Genomic DNA, 21079 nt, shown 5'->3' with positions numbered 1-21079 from the left:
AGGAGGAGGAGGAGGAGGAGGAAGGTGTGGAGGAGGAGGAGGAGAACAACAACAACATTTGTACCCTGCCCATCTGACTGGGTTGCCCTAACCACTCTGGGCTGCTTCCAGCACAAATAAAAACAAAGTAAAACATTAAACATTAAAAAGCTTCCCTATACAGGGCTGCATTCAGGTGTTTCCTAAATGTTATATAATTACTCATCTGCTTAACATCTGGTGGGAGGGCATCCCACAGCCTAGTAAAGGATGGTTTCTTTCCTGCTTTTCACTACACACGCTCCAGGCTGGAGTAGATGAAGGGCCCAATAGTAAAGACTCTCTAGGAATCTGTTGGACTTCAGATCCAGTGGATTCAAAACCATCAATACTCCACCTCTGCTACAGTGGAGTCCCGTCCCCCCCCCCCGCCCCGTGTCACTAGCAGAGGTCAGCAGAGAAGCACTGACACACTATCCTACGAACTCCCCCCTGATCTCCCAAGCCATTGTTATCAGAGAATTTGGGTTTGTTCTTTACTTTTTTCCTTCTAACAATACAAATCATTCAACTACCGTACTTCAATCATGAATCCACTGAAATCAATGTCAAATGGTGCTTTGTACTCATTTATTTTTGAAGTCTTTCCTCTTCTGCTTAGGTGCCTTAATGTCATAGAGAAGATTCCATATGTTCATTAAAAATGTTTTAACAAAGAGTGGTAGGTTTGGTCACTAACAGCACAACCCTAACCATGACTATTCTAGTTTTATATAATTCAATGGGACTTAGTCACAGGTCTGTGGGTTGAGGATTACAGCTTTTGCTTTTTTCTCATACTGAAGAGAAACCTTTATTTCTTGATCTTCAAAGGAGAGATTTCAATGAAGTTCTGAAGCATACAAATTTTAAAAGTATAAGTCAATGAATCAGTTAAAAGTCTGATAGCTAATACGGTTTTTAAAATGTAATCAGTTGGCAGTCCTATATTTAAGGTAGTAATTAAAAAAACTACAGCCAGGGGAACTATGCCAGTCTAAGTAGCCATTAATCACCTCTTAATGTGAGAATGTTTCACGCTAAACTGGCAGATTTGTAAATATGTATCTATACAAAATTAGAAACATAGCTCAAAAAATATCACGACTGCCTGAATTTTCTCACTGAGATAGGTGAGTAGGCTTCTGAAATACAATCATCCAATATTTACACCCCATGCAACACATGGGTGAGATTGTAGACTGGCTGACTTATAATGATAGCCTGTCTCTCAGGCTGCTGACATTCTGAGTTGCAGTGCCTGAACTCACCTACGGTAAGAACACGAGGAACTAAGGTCTGTGCAAAATAAGGTCAACTGCTGAACAAAAAGGAAAAGTTTGATAAAAACTAAGGAAGGGCTTGCAGGCAGAAACACATTACCCTTTATGACAAAGCATTGGGGCAAAGGGATCACTCACACAACAAATGTTACAGGAATTTGAAACAAACCTAGGAGGTTGCCTGATCACAGATTTTGCCAGGCCTGCCCTCCCACCAGATGTCAAAGAGAACAACTACTACCAGACTTTTAGAAGACATCTGAAGGCAGCCCTGTTTAGGGAAGCTTTTAATGTTTGATGTATTACAGTATTTTAATATTTTTTGGGAAGCCGCCCAGAGTGGCTGGGGAGGCCCAGCCAGATGGGCGGGGTATAAATAATAAATTGTTGTTGTTGTTGTTTACAGAACTTCCTCACAGCTGTGGAGGAAGCTACTTGGGCGCCTGGGGCGGCGCAGCCAGGGGCGGGGCGAGCCACCCATAGGGATGGGGTGGGGCACACCGCGGGGCCTCCAGGGTCTGCCTGCCTCCTCCCAATCAGCCGCTCTACAGCTGGGGAGGCAGCGGGCAGACCGGCGCACGGAGCCTGCACGCGCCCAAGCTACCGCGTCTCTCCCAGGAGAGATGTGTGGCTTGGGTGCACTGCACGCCCCACGGTGAGTGCCACATGGCATTTTGTCATTCCCCCCCCCCCCCGGTGGTGACACCTTGGGCGGCCCGCACCCACCGCACCCCCCTTCCTCCGCCCCTGCTTCCTCATCTTTTCTTTTGCCTACCTTAGTACATTCTAAACCTGGCCAGGGACTGGTAGCCTTATCAGGCGGGAACTTTAAGGGAGAAATGATCAGAGTGAGACTTTAAGCACACTTACCTGAAAGAATCATCATGAAATGCAATTTGACCTCCTCAGAAGTAAATGTATTTCAGATAATGGTGCCAGAAATGCAATTTGATTTTGTATGCCACAATTATTCATGTTTATATGAATACTTCCCTCTGGAAAATAAGCCAGTTAGGATTATTATTCAGATTGCAAAGATGAGGTGGGCAAATGTTGGGCATGATCTGTTGGGAGAAAATGTCCTAGGGTGTCTGCAGCCCCCATTCCTCTGGACATACTCCGGAGAGCGTAGCTCTGGAAAAGGGATCCCCTTCTTCTCCAGGGCACTCCCAGCGACCTACACCAGTTGGTGTAAGCACACTATCCTTCTGGCTTAACCCAGCAAGAAGTTAGAGACATTGTAGTTCTAAACTACTAATTTATTTACAGAATATACAGACAAGCAATCATGGTGCTCGCTCTCAGATCCGAGAGAAGAAGAATCCAAAGCGTAAAAGTGAAGGTACAATTTTAGTCTCATACCGGAAGAAAGATAAGCCTGTCTTCCATTCTCACGCTCCTCACAGACAATGCGTGTGAATCACACAAATCATACAATGCAGCTTCGGAGACCTGGTTTGCTAACATGATCCTGGGCACATTCCTAGAGTTAAACACATTTAATTCCCCTTTTTTTCAGTGAGCATGAGCTAGGCCTTTAAAATACATTTTTGAGGGGAACTTAAGGGAAATTCAAAATTAACTATATGACCAAAATCTCCTCATGCCCCACTAAAATCAATATAATGACTTAGTTTTGACTAAGGATGTTGGAGAATTGCATCAGAAATGGAAATTTGCCACAAGTCACATGTTGATCCAAGGTCAAACAAAAATCACACAAGTGAATAAAAGTAGTATTCATTATGGGATTCCTTTCAGTTTGTAAACCTTACAAAATAATTACATTATTTTCTGAATTGTTTGTAATGTTGCCATTCCATTGAAATTCATTACATAACTAGTTACATTAGCTAGCAGAGGTCAAAGAGTAGCAGAACAAAAGCAGAGTTGGTTATTATGAATATGGGACAGGCTAGAAGTTGCTTCCTCCTTTCATCCCTAGTTGTGACAAATGTATGTTCATTCATTTCAATGAGACTTTAGTGTGGCTTTCCTAATGTCAGCCGTCCCCTAACCTGGTAGGGGACGGACAGTTTGGACTGCAGGCTCCCTAATTCCTGGCTCTTGGTCATGATGGCTTTGGCTGATAAGAATTTCAGTTACAACATCTGGAGGGCATGAGGTTGGAGAAGGCTGGGACATTTTATGAGAGAAAGGAGTCCTGTAAACAGAAAGGCCTCTTTCAATTGTAAAAGGAGCTGCAATTCAATTGAAGTTTTCATAAATGCAAGGTGCAATTTTCACCATGCTGTTCTGCAGGGACTCTGTCAAACCTGTAGAGCAGATTTTGAAGGCTAAATTAGCTTTGGGCAAAGGAAGAACTGGGGAGGAAATTGCCTCCTGCCCCGTGTTTGATTTCCACAAGTAGAACTCTGCTAATACCTCTCCCAAACTAAACTTTTGGATTGTGGTCTGTGTAGCCCTAAAATGTAAGGCTGAGGCTTGGGATTTGTTTTCAGCATGAATGTCAACTGTGGGGCATTTGAAGATTGGTGTCCTAATTCACAAACTGCATGGGAACACTAAAGTTCTGATCTGTGCTCAGAATTGCCCCATTCAGTTCAACAAAGAGACGTGCTCTATCATGTCTTGAATGGGAAAATGCACATCTTTCATTGAAATCAGCCAACCCATTCAAGAGATCCATGGTCACATCTACATGGAAATTGGGACATCCTTAATGATCTGCAGGCTGGCAATGCCAGAGGGACTGAAACTAAGCAATACTTATTACATCAGCTAAAGGATTCTTCTCCTTTTTGTTTGAATGTTCCTCTAGCTTGCGATCGCCATGAGGGGAAAAATAAACAGCTGCCCAAAATTTCAAATAAATGAAAAGGTATGGCAGTGCATAAACTAACAATTCTCATTAAATTATATGTGAATAGAGTCTACCATTTGGTTAGGGTTTTCTTTTCCAGCTTTCCATTTGCTTAATCTGACAATATTTAATCAAATCACTTGCAAGATATCCCTAATCAGTGAGAACGCCAAAACAATGTAATGCTTCTCACTCTAGGATGATTACAGTTTGACAGAGGAAAGGGAGAAGCTGAATCATTTACCTACAAGCCAACTTTTTATGCCTGAATATTCTTTAAACGCAATTGATTGTTTCATATAAATTAAGCACAAGCCTAGCATTGTAAAAATTTCATCTCATGAGCCTTTGCAGGCTATATTCAAACCATTAAAAGAAAAATTTTGATAGTACACTGTTAGAACTTAAAAACACAGTGTGCCATTTGCTTTTATATTAACTGAAACATATTTTCTATTTGAAGGATAGAATACCCAGTTTTGATCTTTCTATTTAACACAACAGTAACAAGAATCTACTATTAGCTTTTCAGTTAATTTTTAAAATCCACCGACAGAATCATACAACACATTCAGAAGCGCTGGGCACACTGCAGTGCAACGCTGTGTCCCTACTTAATTTGGCTAGTAAATTGGGACTCAACCTGAGGAATGCATACTTTCCCCACAGTCCTTTGTAGATATTCAAAGTGGGTACAAAGAAAGTACATTGGGAAAGAGACAAAACAATGCCCTACAGATGTTCCTTTTAAACATCTGAAAAGACGTCGTACATGTATGATGTATTCAGACATGGGGTTCATTGCATTTGTTTTCCTGGTTTTAATAATAGAGCTTCTGTCCCAATTACTAATGTTCCTTTTACAGGTGGCACTGTAAACGGCATTTCCGTGAGCTGCTCTGGTTCGCCAGAAGCGGCTTCGTCATGCTGGCCACATGACCTGGAAGCTGTACACCGGCTCCCTCGGCCAATAAAGCGAGATGAGCGCCGCAACCCCAGAGTCGGTCACGACTGGACCTAATGGTCAGGGGTCCCTTTACCTTTACCTTTTACTTGTTACATTATGGAGCAGCAGCTTTTTTATTGATATGCCATCATGTCACATGAAATTTTAAACAGTGGGAAAGAACCGTCCGCTAGGATTGTACCCCAGATTTCACCATGTGAAATTACAGTGCAAAACTCCCACAAAGGTATTGGGGTTTCAAACAGACATTTTTGGGCTCTCTTTAGCCCAGGCATAGGCAAACTCAGCCCTCCAGATGTTTTGGGACTACAACTCCCATCATCCCTGACCACTGGTCCTGTTAGCTAGGGAGAATGGGAGTTGTAGTCCCAAAACATCTGGAGGGCTGAGTTTGCCTATGCCTGCTTTAGCCCTATAAATTAATTCATGCATCTTGAGGCAGTGTTTGCTGCCACAGTGCTATTCCTTCCTGTAGCCACTCTTAACATCTGTAAGGGGTTAAGCAGGCTTTCACTTCTTTTCCACTTTTAAAATGTGCTAAAAGGGGGGGGGGGGTTGCTCTTATCCAAGAGCAGTCACCCAAGGCTTGCTCCCAATTCACTAACCAAGTTAGCAGGCAGCTAGCATGTCTAGTTAGTAGTTCCGCCTATAACAGTCTTACATAGTTAATGTCCTTTCAAATATTTATCTTCATAAACTCTTCCATTACTACAACTGTCACAGAGGCACAGGATTGTATATCTAACACTGTCACTCCATGAATTCTCCATTCATGAAAGGAGAGTTCATGAGCAGACCTTCCTGTGAGTGCAACTTTCCTTCCATTCATAGAGAAACAAAGCTTAGGCAAATGAGGTTATAGCTGCTCTGAGTTTTGAAAGGAGATCTGAAAGGGCCAAACTATACACACTTGACCTAAAAGACTGCTTAAAAGCTGCAGTTAATGAAAAATATAAGCTGCTAGATTGCTAACTGAATTAAGCATTATGATCATATTATGTCTGTGCTGTGCCACCCTCATTGGCACACAGTTTCTAGGCCTAATTCAAGGTTCTGGTGTTAACCTTTTAAGTCCTCCAAATTTATGACTAGAATATTTGAAGGACCAACTGCCTCCATATGTACCTACCTTTCCTCTATAATCTTCAAGGGCAGGTCTCCTGAAGGTACCCTTGCAATCTGAAGGGAGGCACCTGGCTATTAGAGAGAGGCCTTCTCCGTGGTGACCCCAGTTACGGAACTTCTGCCTGAGAAATTTGCCTGGCACCTAGCTTAATGACCTTTCAGCACAAGACAAAAACTTTTTTTTCCTTCCTGAGCTTTGTACATGCAATTTTAATGCTATTAAACTGTTAACCTTGCTCCTATGCTTTTGTGTATTTAGGTGTTTTGTTTTGACCATGGCAGCACCTGGCAGAGGAAGGGAGCAAAAAGAGTGATTGCAGAGTAGAAGAAGGAGGGCATGCCAAAAAGATTGACCAAGACGTAGTTAGGACCATCAGACTCTTGAAGTATACACAGATTTGACACACACCCCGCCACTTCACAGCAAATCAGAGATCAACAAAGAAAGAGCAGTGTTGTGCAAACCAGAACTCCATCCTTGAATCACCTAAGCTACTACTGGGCCTGGTCATGCCAACATGTGTGTTCTTGAGAAAGTAGGCATAAGGCCTGTCAATTTAAAATTCAAACTCTCTTTCTAGACCCTCCAAGTGTCCCTTTTTTCCAGGGACAGTCCTGGATTCACAGAAACTATCCCAGTTTCTGATCTGATCCCAGAATGCCCCGCTTTTCCTTAGAGCATCCCTATTTCCACTGGATAAATGTTGGAGGGTATGCAGTTATGTGACCCCTGAACCAAGGAGATGAGTAACTGTACAACCCTTAGAAGACATCTGAAGGCAGCCCTATACTGTACAGGGAAGCTTTTTAAGGTGTTTAATGTTTTAGTATGTTTTTATAAGTGTTGGAAGCTGTGCTGAGTGGCTGAGGCAACCCAGTCAGATTGGCGAGGTATTATTATTATTATTATTATTATTATTATTATTATTATTATTATTATTACTATTAACAAGTTGGAGGGTATGTGTTTCAGAATGGGAGCTCTATTTAAGTGTGGTAACCAGTAGATTTCTTACTGGGAATAAAGGAAGTTTCGTTTACTATTATAATTGGTAGGAAATAAAACTTTATAAACCTTGTGATTCTGGGTATCTCCCCCCCCCCCCGCAAAGAATCATCTGTTAATTGGTAAATTTGTAACAATAGGACTTTGAGGTTTCCTTCGCAAAGTAGAATCACCCAAAGTACCCTCAACAGAGTTTGAGAACCTAGCGTTTGAAGAGTGAACGTATTATCACATCTATTACGCCTGTTTCCTTTGATAGCAGTTTTCCCAAACTCTTGCATCAACACACACAGATATACACACTGAATAGGGAAATCTAAAAACATGTATCAAAAGAAAATGCAAAACACTGATAGCACTCTCATGGCTTTCATTTCATTGTCAATCCGTATAATCTCTCCTGTGAACACTTGAAATATGCATTCTATATAGCATAACTGGAAGTGTTCTGTGATTGCCTTTATCCAGAAGTTGAATGCCCTATGTAAGGAGGGAGAAGCAATTCGATTCAGGTCACATTTAAAGGTGAAGCTTTCAAATTCACACTTTCTGAATATGCACAAATTAAAACACAGCCATCCTTCAAAATGTGCACTTCTCCAAAATTTGCAATGCCAATAATAATATAATTTATTATTTATACCCCACCCATCTGGCTGGGTTTCCCCAGAATGAAAAGGACAATTTGAGAGAAGCCATATTAGCTGCAATTCATATTACAATCAACTGAGTAGAACAGAGAGGGCTGTATTTTCTGCCCATACTTAAAATAATTATTTTATTTATCAAAACTGGCCATAGAATCTTAGAGTTGAAAGAGACCTCAAGGGCCATCTAGTCCAACCCTCTGCAATGCAGGAATCTCACTAGATTATACATGACAGATGGATATCCAACCTCTGCTTAAAAACCTCTAAGGAAGGAGAGTCCACCACTTTAATAATAAAATAGATCTAAGAGATTTACGGAGGGACATGGGTGGCGCTGTGGGTTAAACCACAGAGCCTAGGACCTGCTGAAGATCGGAGGTTCGAATCCCCACAATGGGGTGAGCTCAAATTGCTCAGTCCCTGCTCCTGCCAACCTAGCAGTTCGAAAGCACGTCAAAGTGCAAGTAGATAAAAAGGCACCGCTCTGGTGGGAAGGTAAATGGCATTTCCGTGCACTGCTCTGGTTTGCCAGAAGAGGCTTAGTCATGCTGGCCACATGACCCAGAAGCTGTACGCCATCTCCCTCAGCCAATAAAGCGAGATGAGCGCCACAACCCCAGAGTCGACCACGACTGGACCTAATGGTCAGGGGTCCCTTTACCTCTATCTTTAAGAGATTTACATAAAACAGTAGCAGATATGTATCAAGAAATACTGATAAAAGCAACAACATTTTAAACAAGTAGACATATTAAAAGTACCTCTCTGGGTAACTGTTTTAAACTGTACAGCAGTTCCATCTGCCTGGTGTTAGGTAGGTAGGGAGTTCCAGAGCTGATACCACATGAAAATAACTATTCCTTGCAGATGTGGAACAAACACTACATGGCACTTGTAAAGTGGCTAGTTTGGCAGACTAAAGCTGTCAATTGTGGATGTATGGGGTAAGGCCATCCTTCAAATTATCCAAGTGTTATCCAAGGGCGTAAGGTCATGGCTGTATCTTGAAGTTCTTGGGGTCATTAAGCAAGCCCACAATGTTTGCAGACTGTGCTTCATCCAGCATTTGTCAGCTACAGAGTCAGGCGTTTGCATCTATCTGGAGCCCTTGCTCATCACAGACAACAAGATTAAGCTTCTCTCCTATAAATGAAGATAACTAGTTTATGCCAAGGTATGCTTCCGTTGTCATGCTTGTCAAAGCCTCACGCTTTGCACAGATATTTGTAGAGCAAAGCTAAGAGACTCATGGTATTAAAAGGCATCGTGTTCGGAATGGCAACGAGACCAAGCACCTGGGTAGCACGACAGAACTGTCATCAAAGCACTGGCAGCATTGCAGCCCATGTTAGTGGGTATAATAAAGAAACTTCATGATCACATTGAAGGGAAAACAGATAAGAATGCTGAAATGCCATCCTTTAAAAGGAAAAGGAAAAACTAGTATTACAGTGGACGCTCGGGTTGTGAACGTGATCCATGCAGGAAGCACATTCGCAACCCACAGTGTCCGCAACCTGCCGCGCCGCGCCTGTGCACACGCGAGTCGCGATTCAGTGCCTTTGCACATGCACAAAGCGCGGTTTACCACTTCTGCACATGCACAAGTGCCGAAACCCGGAAGTAATCCATTCTGGTACTTCCACGTTCAGCGCGGTGCGCAACCCAAAATCACACAACCCGAAGCGTTTGTAACCCAAGGTATGACTGTATTATCATTCACCTAACCTTGGCACCAGTGGGACGCGGGTGGTGCTGTGGGTTAAACCACAGAACCTAGGACTTGCTGATCAGAAGGTCGGCGGTTCGAATCCCTGTGACGGGGTGACCTCCCGTTGCTCAGTCCCAGCTCCTGCCAACCTAGCAGTTCGAAAGCATGTCAAAAGTGCAAGTAGATAAATAGGTACCGCTCCAGCGGGAAGGTAAACGGCGTTTCCGTGTGCTGCTCTGGTTCGCCATGCTGGCCACATGACCTGGAAGCTGTACACCGGCTCCCTTGGCCAATAAAGCGAGATGAGCGCCGCAACCCCAGAGTCAGCCATGACTGAACCTAATGGTCACGGGTCTCCTTACTTTTTAACCTTGGCACCAGCAGGATCTTTCTGGATCATGGCAGTTTAAATAAACTGTAGGTTTTTAATTTGTTCTCCAGAGTTCATTAAATTCAGTTTTAGTAACTGGAAGATATTTTTTTTAATGGTGCAATTTCTCAAAGATGAAGAAAAACCAAGTTGTTAAAAGAAACAATATGCATTAGTTTCACAATAGCCAGCCAAGCTCAGTTTTCCATCTGCTAGCCATTGTTTCACAATGAAACAAAACCTGCTGAGTTCATCAAAGAAAAAAGTACTTTGCTGCTACATCGACCTCCGGATCTCAGCAAAACTAATCACAACAGGGGAAACAAAGAATGGTTTAATGAATTAGCCGGGAATGAGGCAACCATTTTCTCATTTCCTATACCTCTATTGGCATGCAAATCTGAAAAAAAGGTAGCAGAATTCCAGCGTTTCTGGCAGAAAGGAGAATTAACCCTATTTGAATCAACAGATTCTCCATGCACAAGATCATAACTCTGTAACAATACACTTAAAAGAGTCCCTTGGCCCACATTGTTGGGCTGGGGAACTCTTGCTCAAATATGTGGTGCTGATCTCAAGTGAGGATTCAATATACAGTGGTACCTTGGAAGTTGAACAGAATCCATTCCATAAGTGCATTGACTTCCAAAATGTTTGGAAACCAAAGTGTAGCTTCTGATTGGCTACAGGAAGCTCCTGCAGCCAATCAGAAGCTGCAGAAGCCCTGTAGGATGTTCGGCTTCCAAAAATACTGTATTTTTTGCACCATAACACTCACTTTTTTCCTCCTAAAAAGTAAGGGGAAATGCCTGTGCGTGTTATGGAGGGAATGCCTACGGGTGGCATGCCTACGGATTTTCCTCCTCTAAAAACTACGTGCGTGTTATGGTCGGGTGCGTGTTATAGAGCGAAAAATACGGTAGTTAACAAACCAGAACAGTCACTTCCGGGTTTGCATTTGGGAGCCAAAACGTTCGAGAACTAAGCTGTTTGAAAACCAAGGTATGACTATACTTCTTACTGAACAACTGGGTAAAGCAGTTTTTAAAAATCCAGCGGAGCTGGAACTTCTCTGAGGTTGCCATATCTTCAGAGCTCACCTGTGGTTATTGACCTGATATAAATATAATCATAATTAGGTACTATATTTAAAAAGCTGCTGGGGCTCGAGTAAACTGAAACCATACAGTTTCAGCCAATCCACTTCAGCTCACAAACCACATTATGGAAGAAATAGCTGTGGTTATGCAGAGTACAAATAGGGAAGAAATTTAGTTCTGTTTGCATTTAAAAGAAAACGATCTAATTCTCACTTTCCAAGGCAATATTCAAACCAAAACAGCCATCCTTCAAAATTCAAATTTCTCCAAATTTTACAATGCAGTTCTCCAGTCAAGTAATGTCATGAAAAATCTACAAGGGTAAATCGTGCATATAATATATATTAATTAAATAACATACATTGCTCATTCTAGAATGGGAAATTGCTTTGCAAAAATATGTGTATTAGGAGGAATTGCAAATAACCATGTGTATATTAGGAGGAATTTGCTGATAAATTTTCGTGAGGACTTTTAAAAAAAAATCACAAACTCATGTAGAAACGTAGGGAACTGAACTTAAGATTGGAAAAATGAGAAACCGAGAAAAACCAAAATTGAAAGGCTTACTCATCCCTAGTTCAGAGATCAGCTGTAACAATTAAAACAGGTTCTGGACCTGAGATTTGCTAAGACCTAGCTCAGACAAAGCCCTGGGCTCAAGAACAATGCTTCAGCATTTATATCAGTTTGTTTCACATGAAAAGGAGAAAAATATTAATGTATTGCATATATCTGTTGGTATCTGACATACAAATCCTTGGAAAGGTTAATCTGAATTTCAAGGCAAACAAATGTCTGCAAAGAGCATAAAATTAGATGAGGTTACAGAGTTCCACCTAGTGGTCAAAACAATATCCTCAACTAAAGCAAATACGTCAAAGATCTACATGTATTGAAACATAGAAATCCTATCATCATTGTTACATGAGCTGCAGTTTAAGGCCTGCTTTGTTCCAGATGGACTGGGACCTGATTTCTGCACAGCAAAGCGATAAAAACAGCAGTGTCGAACAAACACAGCATTTCTCAACACTTCTCTTCAAAAGCTATTATTGATTCTATATTGCGGCAGTGTGGGAATCTTGGCTTGTAGCGAGCATGGTTACACTATTTCATGAACAGCATAGTGATAGCTTCTCCATGAAGTTACTTTAGCTCATAGAACCAGGGATGGGGATGCACTGGCCTGAGAGCAAAATATGGCCCTCTGAACCTCTCCCTATCTACCCTTAGGACTCTCCCAAGGCCATAATGCCTCATCAGCCAAGCCCACTCCCTTCATGCCAAGCTCCCAACAGCTCTATTTGGTACCCTCCTGTTCATCCCACTGGCTGGCAGGCCAGTGATATTGCCTCTTGGTTGCCTGGATAGAGAACTGGGAGGTGTGCCTGAATGTCTTTGTAGAAACTAGTCTACTATACAAATTGGGGGGGGGGTACATTTGTTGTTTCACTCACTTTTGCCCCTGGCCTTGCCCACCATGGACTTCAGCTAGATTCAGTACTATACCACCTCAACTTACAAACCAAGATTTAGCTATTAAGAAGAGTACATATTCCTGCTATCAGTCCCATTCTTTAAAATACTCATAATTCCATCAATCACTCCACAGGAGAAGGGACTAATTAACAGTTTGATACAGAATCTCATCCATATACTAGACAAGACTTGAAACTTGTTCTATTTTGGGTGAACTTTTAAAAGTACATATTCATTTTAAATTGCTCACTAGAGAATTTATAGTTTGATGTGTTGTGCAATTTCCATGAAAACAGAAGCTAAGTGCTATGACAAACATTTTGCTCCCAAAAAAATTAAAACTGAAAACACTGAGTTGCTAAAAGCCTTTCCCACCATATTTTTTTACTATGGTGATGAAATGTGAATATTTTTGTTTCTATATTTCAGACTCCAAAGTTTATATGTACTGCCTAAAAACAAAACAAAAATTAAAATTTGAACTAATTCTTGGAAACTATATATAGTCTCATAAAAGTACTGTGTTTTAAAATATAAAAAGATGCATGTCCAATTCAGACCATAGTTTAGCACTATATGACCATAGTTTAGCACTATATGAACCACCTGAGAGAGGCTTCACCTACATGCTCCCTTTCCCCTATCCTCAGCCAATATGGCCATGAGCAAGAGATTGGAAGCAGCCATTTCCCGGTTTATGCCAACCACAGTTCATTGTTGCATCCAAACCAAGACTGCAGTTAGTTTTAAACAAGCTGGTATCTGAAAGTTTGAACAAGGTAATTGTATCACTTGGGTTTGATGCATGTGATAGACATTACAGCTGATATTTAACACAGTGGTGGTCCCCCTCCCCAAGTGGTCTCACCTGGGGGGTTAAACATATTTATTACACAAAATGACCTGCGGGAAGGTAGCATGAGGCTTGACAATAGCAAATATATCTGGCTACAAAAATCAAGCTGCCCTCTGTGATTCCATACTAAGGGCAACACTAAATATCCTGGCCACAACTCACTGGAGTATAACTCTAATGAAGCTTCTTTAGAGATTCATTCTGAATGTAAAGCTATCTGAAAGATTAAAGAAGTAGAAGATATGAATAAATGCTGTGGAAACACCATTAAGCTTTGATGCATTATGGAGGTTCATCAGAGATGTATAGCTGACATGTCTGATTGAAATTATGCTTAGGTCAAAGACATTAAAGTATTACTTCACTGGAGTTTATCAGATCAGACAGACATCTTATGCATCATATCGTGAGGACTTTTTTTTTGTTGTCATCAAAAAATTATCTATAGCTGTATAGAACTTCATTGTGACGATTTCTAATATAACTGTGGGGTTTGTGTTTAATTCCATTCAATCATATGTCTTTTTATGTTACCAAGTAATTGTCTAAATAAATAGACTACAATCAGCCCACTTAAGTATATTGATCTAATATTCATTTATATTTTTTAATAATAATTAAGAAGATGTAATAGAGGGACTTAAAATACTAGCATAAATATTGATTGTGGATTTTATGGGTTTCTTATTAAAAATATGGTAAGTATTTCTGATAGCTTAATTGAAGGGTGAGGTTTAAATCAAATGAATGAATGAATGTTTATTGTGTAAACATTTACAGCACAATCCCTCCCAAAGATTCAGGGACCTTGATGCATCTCAGGGCACTGAACGCATACAATCAGGATTCTACATATTGAATAATAGAATTGTTGAGTTGGAAGAGATCCCAAGGTTCATGTAGTCCACAGACATTCCTGGGTGGGCTTGAACCACCAACCTTCTGGTTAACAGCCAGGCGCACTGACCCATTGCACCACAAAATTGCCTACAGACTTGGGGTAACTCCACAATTTGCAGAGTTACAAAAAGTATCTCTGGGGGAAACCATAAGCAAGGATGCACACATAAAACCAGTCCAATGAGAACTGAATGTGCCTGTTGACCATGGAATGCTGACTGGTTGTTGAGAGAGCAAAAACAGAAAACTAAGTAGAGTAAAAGGGTGGATGGAACAGAGCAGCTAGAAAAGGGAGAGAGAGAGAAAGATACAGTGGTACCTCGGGTTAAGAACTTATGGTAATTCGTTCCGGAGGTCCGTTGTTAACCTGAAACTGTTCTTAACCTGAAACACCACTTTAGCTAATGGGGCCTCCCACTGCCGCCACAACCGCCGGAGCACGATTTCTGTTCTCATCCTGAAGCAAAGTTCTTAACCCAAGGTACTATTTCTGGGTTAGCGGAGTCTGTAACCCGAAGCATATGTAACCTGAAGTGTATGTAACCCGAGGTACCACTGTACATAGATTTAAAGGCACCTGCCCATTCAGTTACTCTTTTAGCAGCTTGTGCCTGTTTGCTCATGTCTCTGCTTGAGAAGGGAGAGCTTTGAAAGCCCCAGCTCCTGCTGCCACTCAGAAATACACACACATCTGGTAGGAGGGCCCCACTTCTGTTTAAAAAGTAGTGACTTGGATTTCTAAGGGAACAAAGCTGGTTCAATCATGATCCACATCAGTTCATGAGCCCTGAAACCCAAGTCCTCCAGGTTCCCTTATTAGGCAGCCCAAGAACTGCATCACTGACTTCATTCCCGTAAAATATTTTTCTGTCTTTTCATTTTTTTGTTTTTTTAAAATAGTAATCCAGCCACCTGCAGCCTGGGTCAACTAATGTACAGGTCTCCTTGACATCATGCGCTTTGAATGCAAATATAACAGGTTCCCCTGGGAGCAGTGGAAGTTGATGATGTCTACATGGGAGCAGCCATGTTCCCCCCCCCCATACAATTCCCCTGTAGAGCAACAGAACACAATCAAATCCCATCACTCCTCTGCCCATGGAATTTAACTTGGAGTTGCCCCTCACTCACTTTCTTTCTGCTTAATACATCTGCCTCATCTGAACTGGTGGTTTATTCAATCTGAAAGCCCTATTTTGGACCAGTTGTGTTCCTGCGAAAAGAGAAAGGAAAAGGAGAAATGCGATACTGGACCAGAAAAAAACTTATACGGGATTTTTACAGTAGCTGGCCTGGAGCATACAGTTGCCATTGGTTGTTATTTTCAGTTTGTTTTGTATTGGTATAATTGGATATGCTTATATTGTGTCATGTTGTATATTGTGTTGTGTGTCAATGGATACAATGAAAAAGGAAAGGAAAACATTTTACATGATTGGAGTCAGTGGTGCAGGCGTTGAACTATGCTGTAAGTAACTTAAATAAATAAATAAAAATATTTTTTCCTGTGCAGGTTTTAAAGGCTTTTTGCTTAAAAATCCATGCTAAAATAGGACAGGACTTAGTAACATTGGGTCTGCACGCAAATGTGACCAAGTATGAGACTGGAGTCCTTCATATCTTGCATTGTTTTTGTCTGCTGTGAAAGTAAAACAGAAGCAGGTTGTGATGCAGAAAATAAACTAACTATTAAGAGTAGTTTAAAACATAGCTTCTCCTCAATTGCTAATCATTTTCTTTTCCAGAAGGGAAATGTTAAAAGACTCAATTTATGGAGAATCAAAAATAGGCAGTTTGAATATTGGAATGGTAGGCATGTAGGCGTGCAGCAGTCCGAGTTATTTCATATAAAGAGGAAATAAAATGAAAGCTTTCCATAGTACAGAATACTTATTGACTATAAAATAAAATTTACAGGAGGCAAACCATATAAAAGTCCTTTATATAAAAAAAGAAAACTGCATCCGCAATCTATGGACTATCACTGCTTCTAGCCATTTCTATGCCAGAGTTTTCATTAAATGGAACAAACAACTAGCTAATACTTCTTTAGCAGAACCACTTTTGAAATGTGTTCAGAGACTTTTTGGGGAGGGTGATTGAAATCTTTAATTCACCTTAATATTGGAGCAATCATAATGGGGAGATATAGACAACTTTTACTATTACTTTGGTGTGCAAGCAACCATTTTCTAAGCCCTTTATATGATCACATATTCCTCATGGTCTTTTTTCCCCATTGCTCTTCATTAAGCATTTTTTTAAAAAGGAACTAGGGATGGGGAAGAAATTCAGTCTGCTCACATTTTAAAATGAACAAACTTAATTCTCCACTCCCAGACTTAGCATGAAGCTAGTCATCAGATAATGTGTTTCTCCAAATTTTGCAATGCCATTTCAGTTCAAAAATGTGTTTTACAGGGAGGAAATGTGTACAAATACATAGGTTGACAGATAGATCAACAGACAGACAGACATGGAAATGCATTGAAAATCATACAAAAATGCATATTGCTATGAGTTGGGGGCGGGGGGTAAGCTGTATTCTTGAGCCCCCTTCTAATTCCTGGATCCAGCATGGATTCAATTCCTGGAATCGCCAGCTGGTAACAAAGGAAGTGTCTCTGTGTCAGATAGCAAATGGGTCTGCTCCTTTTCATCAACTTGCTGGTAGTTAGAAAAACAAAGGGCAGAGTAGAGAATTATGTGACCTAGAAGCTAGAAGCTGGCAGGCTGGGCAGCTGGGAGACAGAAACATACCTGATTCCCATTTGAATCCAAGACTAAGGGAGAAGCAAGGCCTTCTTGGGGGTGTTAAAGCTGTGAATCGCTCCACTGTAGGTTCAGGTTGTATATATGTTGAAATAAACCACATATCTTAAAGACACCACAGTCTCTGCTGTCCCTAATTCTGAAGGAAACATGACCCCTGGGCAATCTCACACCACTCGGAGATTGGGGTGGCAAGTAAATGTGTTTTAAAGAGCTTCACAAAGCAGAATAAAACAGACCTATGACCAAGTGAATGCAAAAAGGACATGGTATGAAAATACCATTCATCCCTAATAGTAACTACTGTGATAGGATCACTGCATGGTTTCTTCCCACTGGATAATTTTCTTTCTTTCTTGGCTGGGAACAATCCAGTGTACACATCAGGCTATTTTGAAAGAATGCTAGGGTGGAAAGAAAAAAAGCTTTCCATAAATATTCCCCTCTTCCCTGACTTATTCAGCCTAGCAGAAGCTGTTGTCCTCAAAAGCATCATTCAGTTCTTTGTCACTGATCATCAAGACTAAAGTAAATCTTCCCAAGCTTGAGCAGTTTGTTACATGCATATTCTTCACCTGTCTGCATTATTAGGATTTTGGCATATTTTATCAACAAACAATGCCCCAATGTGGCGGAACAAGCAAACTGCTTATCAATGAACTACCCAAATAGCAGCACACACTGTGAAAACATAATGTGATTCCACCGTATGTCCCTCTGAATCGCTGTTCAATTTTGAAGCGGTGCTTCTGTCTAAAGTTGCCTTGATAATGGTGAAGAGTGAAAATGCAAGCTGCAGTATGTGGCCTGACACGGTGAAAGTAGGTGAAGGGGGAAGGTGGGGTGGAGCTGTGAATATAAATGCAGAGAATTTCATATTTCAACCCCATCATGAATATTCCCATTTATTTTAGCCAGACTAATAGGAAAAGACAGGTAAATCTTAAAGGATTGAGAGCAAAAGCTCAGGAAGGATAAGCCAATGAAATTCAGAGGATTATGGAGGAACTGAGAGAGCTTATGCAAATGTGATTGCTCTAGAAAGACAAGCTGACAATCTCACAAGGCCATGTCCCCTTGCAAGAGCTGACAGTTTGGAAATACATACAATTGTTTCCTAAAAAAATATTACAAATCATTCACAGAGTTGCTAACTTTCGATCTGAAAAGCAACAAAAGTGGAGCATCATGTAGATTGGGGACAGAGCCTGATCAGTTTGGGATTAAAGTGGGGGGAAGCATTTGGGGTGCATGTCTGGAGTTTATTGATTGCCTGCCAGAACATGGCTTTGTCTGAAACAAATTATGCATAAGCACAATTGTTAGAGTCTGGATCTTAAACCTGATGGTAAATAGGGCTGTATCCAACTAACACATCCTATTTCTGCAAGGATTTCCACTTATGTAATGGGACTCCGCCCCCCAACCCTGCAACTCATTTTCCTGTGTGCCCTAAATCTGTTTTAGGGGTTTCCTCAAACCGCCGGGACAGATTTGGGGAGGGTGTGGGACACATGCAGGGCCATTTTGAGAGGCTGCCCACCTGTCCAACATCTGATTTCACCAGGACATCTGGTGAAGTGTTTTTCTTTGCCTGCAGAATTTGAACTCAAACAACACTGACAAAGGAGAATATGTCACCTGATATCAGGGTAATGTCAGGTGATTGGTATGTGGACAGCCCCACCCACCCCTCAAAATAGCTTGTGGGGACTGAGAAGGTCATGATCTGGTCTGCCCGCTGAATCCAGTTCCTCACCCCAGTATGAATAATTACATCTTTTATATGAAATAAAGGTAGGTTCATTTCAGAGGTTGTGGGGTTGGTTTTCAGATTGTTGCATGCATATTGTCACGGCCACCCAGGACGGGTCCCAGCTCACAAGAGACCTCACTCCGTTGCAGTTTATTTACAGGAAAAGTTTATTGAAGATTTCTGCTTCTCGTACAGTTCAGCATCGTGGCCGTACGTCTGTCACGTTAGACCGCTGAAGTCCCCTCTGACTCCTCCCCTCTTCCACACCAACTTAATAGCCTGGCTCTAGACCACCTCTTCCTCTCCTTTCTTTTCCGCAGGGTCTTCCTGCCCCCCTGGGTTCCCTCTCTCCGTGACTCGCCTGAGGCTGAATCCTCTGCCGCCTCTTCCCCCCTCCTTCTGGCTTTAGGGCCGGGCTCCTCCCCTGAGCTCTCTCCACTTCCGCGCGCCTCTACGTTTGAACTTGGCGCGCGTACGTTGCTGCTGACCTTTCTTTCGACCGCTACACCACCCCTTGTTCTGCTCTCCACCCTTTCCGGCTGAACACCTTGCTCCAACCCCCTTTCTCTGTTCTCTCCTAATCCTGCTCCCTCCGAGAGGCTGACGACTCCACCCCCTTTACTCCGTTCCGGCTGAGACGCCTCTTGCTGCGTCTGTCTTCCACTGGGCTCCTCTCCGCTTCTCCCTTCTCCTCCCTTTTGCTTGATTAAGGTAACCCCCTTTTGAGAATCCTCTGACTCGCTGCTCAGACTCGTGGATTCCCTCAGAATTCCGTCATCTTCTTCCTCATCCTTCTGCCCCTCCTCCCACTCGCTCTCCGTCTCCTCTGTCATCTCCTCCTCTCTCCCAGAAACCCTGACATCCATCCCCCCCTCGAAGCCCCCCCTTCCCCCCTCCCGCTCGCCGGGTGCAGGTTGAGGAAAACGTGGTTCTTCCGGGGTCGGTTCAGGATACAAGTTGTCCACTTCAACGTTCTCCACTGTCATCTCCGTATATGTGTGTTCGAACTCGGGTTCCCCACCCACAGACATTACAGTCTCTTCCTCCATCACTGCTTCTCCTGGCGCTGCCTGCCAAGGACCTACCATCCATCTCTGACTCCATGCCTCCCTTGGCTGATCCACCCACCAACAAGGGCCTGTCTCCTCCCCCCCCAGTCTCGGATCCCTGGTCGGGCTTGTTTCGGGCGTATGGCCCTCGGGTGAGGAGAAACCCTCGAACGTGCTGTCTGACAAAGTGGGCGTGAAAAGCCAATCATCAAAATACTCCTCGGGCATGGGCTTGTGCGGAAAAAGTGCATGGAACTCCTCCTTCAACAGGGGTTCGTCCAACGCGTAACCCGGCACCCAGCTATTGGCAGAGGCCGGAGTGCCTTCCCTGGCTAGAAAATATTCAACTCCCTCCTCCCCCCATCTCGAGTCCAGTATCTCTGTGACCTCGTTAAGAGGTTCTGGTCTTGGCGATTCCCCCCCCTCAGGCGCCCTCCTACGTGGCTCTGGGAGTGCTCCTGACTCTTGAAACCTGTGTGGGGTTTTGTAGGGAGTGAGCACCGACCTATGAAAGACCGGGTGCACCCTGGAACCCTCCGGAAGGGCTAGACGAAAAGCCACCGGATTGATCTTAGCCTCAACTTGATATGGCCCTAGCTGCCTGTGTCCTAACTTCTTCTTGGCCAATGACCTGGCCGGCATCGCGTGGGCTGCTAACCACACCCAGTCCCCAATCTGGATGTCCTCTCCCGCCCTCCTGTGCTTATCGGCCTGCACCTTATACGCCTGTTTTGCCAGCTCCAAATGTCTCCGCAGCTCCTCGTGCACCTCTTGCAACTCCGCTGCAAACTGGTCGGCATCTTGAGGCCCCCCCCCTCCTGGTGCCGCAAATCTCGGGAAGGTTCTGGGATGACGGCCATTGTTCGCGAAGAAAGGCGTCACCCCGGTGGATGCGTGTTTCGTGTTGTTGTAGGCGAATTCAGCCATCGGCAGATAGTCCACCCACGCCGCAGGTCGCTGGTTGGCGTAGCACCGCAGGTACTGCTGCATGATCGCGTTGACCCTCTCCGCTTGACCGTTGGTTTGTGGATGTCTCGCCGATGTCAGGTTGATTTTGACGTGCAAGATGCCCAGAAGCTTTCGCCAGAAAGTGGAAACAAACTGGCGCCCCCTGTCGGACAAGACGGACTGCGGAAGTCCATGCACTCTGAAGACGTGATCGATGAAGAGCTTTGCGGTCTGTTCTGCCGTCGCCACCTTGGCACAAGGG

The 21079-nt window shown here is 42.9% G+C and overlaps 1 long non-coding RNA gene across 3 annotated transcripts in view; it reads right to left on the bottom strand.

Annotated features, from left to right (window-relative positions):
* LOC309378246 overlaps positions 1-21079 on the bottom strand; it is a 221306-nt gene that overhangs the window by 69187 nt on the left and 131040 nt on the right. The window lies entirely within an intron of this gene.

This window comes from Podarcis melisellensis, assembly GCF_964234715.1.
Source record: "Podarcis melisellensis genome assembly, chromosome: 9".
Classification (NCBI taxonomy): domain Eukaryota; kingdom Metazoa; phylum Chordata; class Lepidosauria; order Squamata; family Lacertidae; genus Podarcis; species Podarcis melisellensis.
The sequence above is the reverse complement of the archived record's forward strand: the minus strand, read 5'-3'. Positions and strand labels throughout refer to the sequence as shown.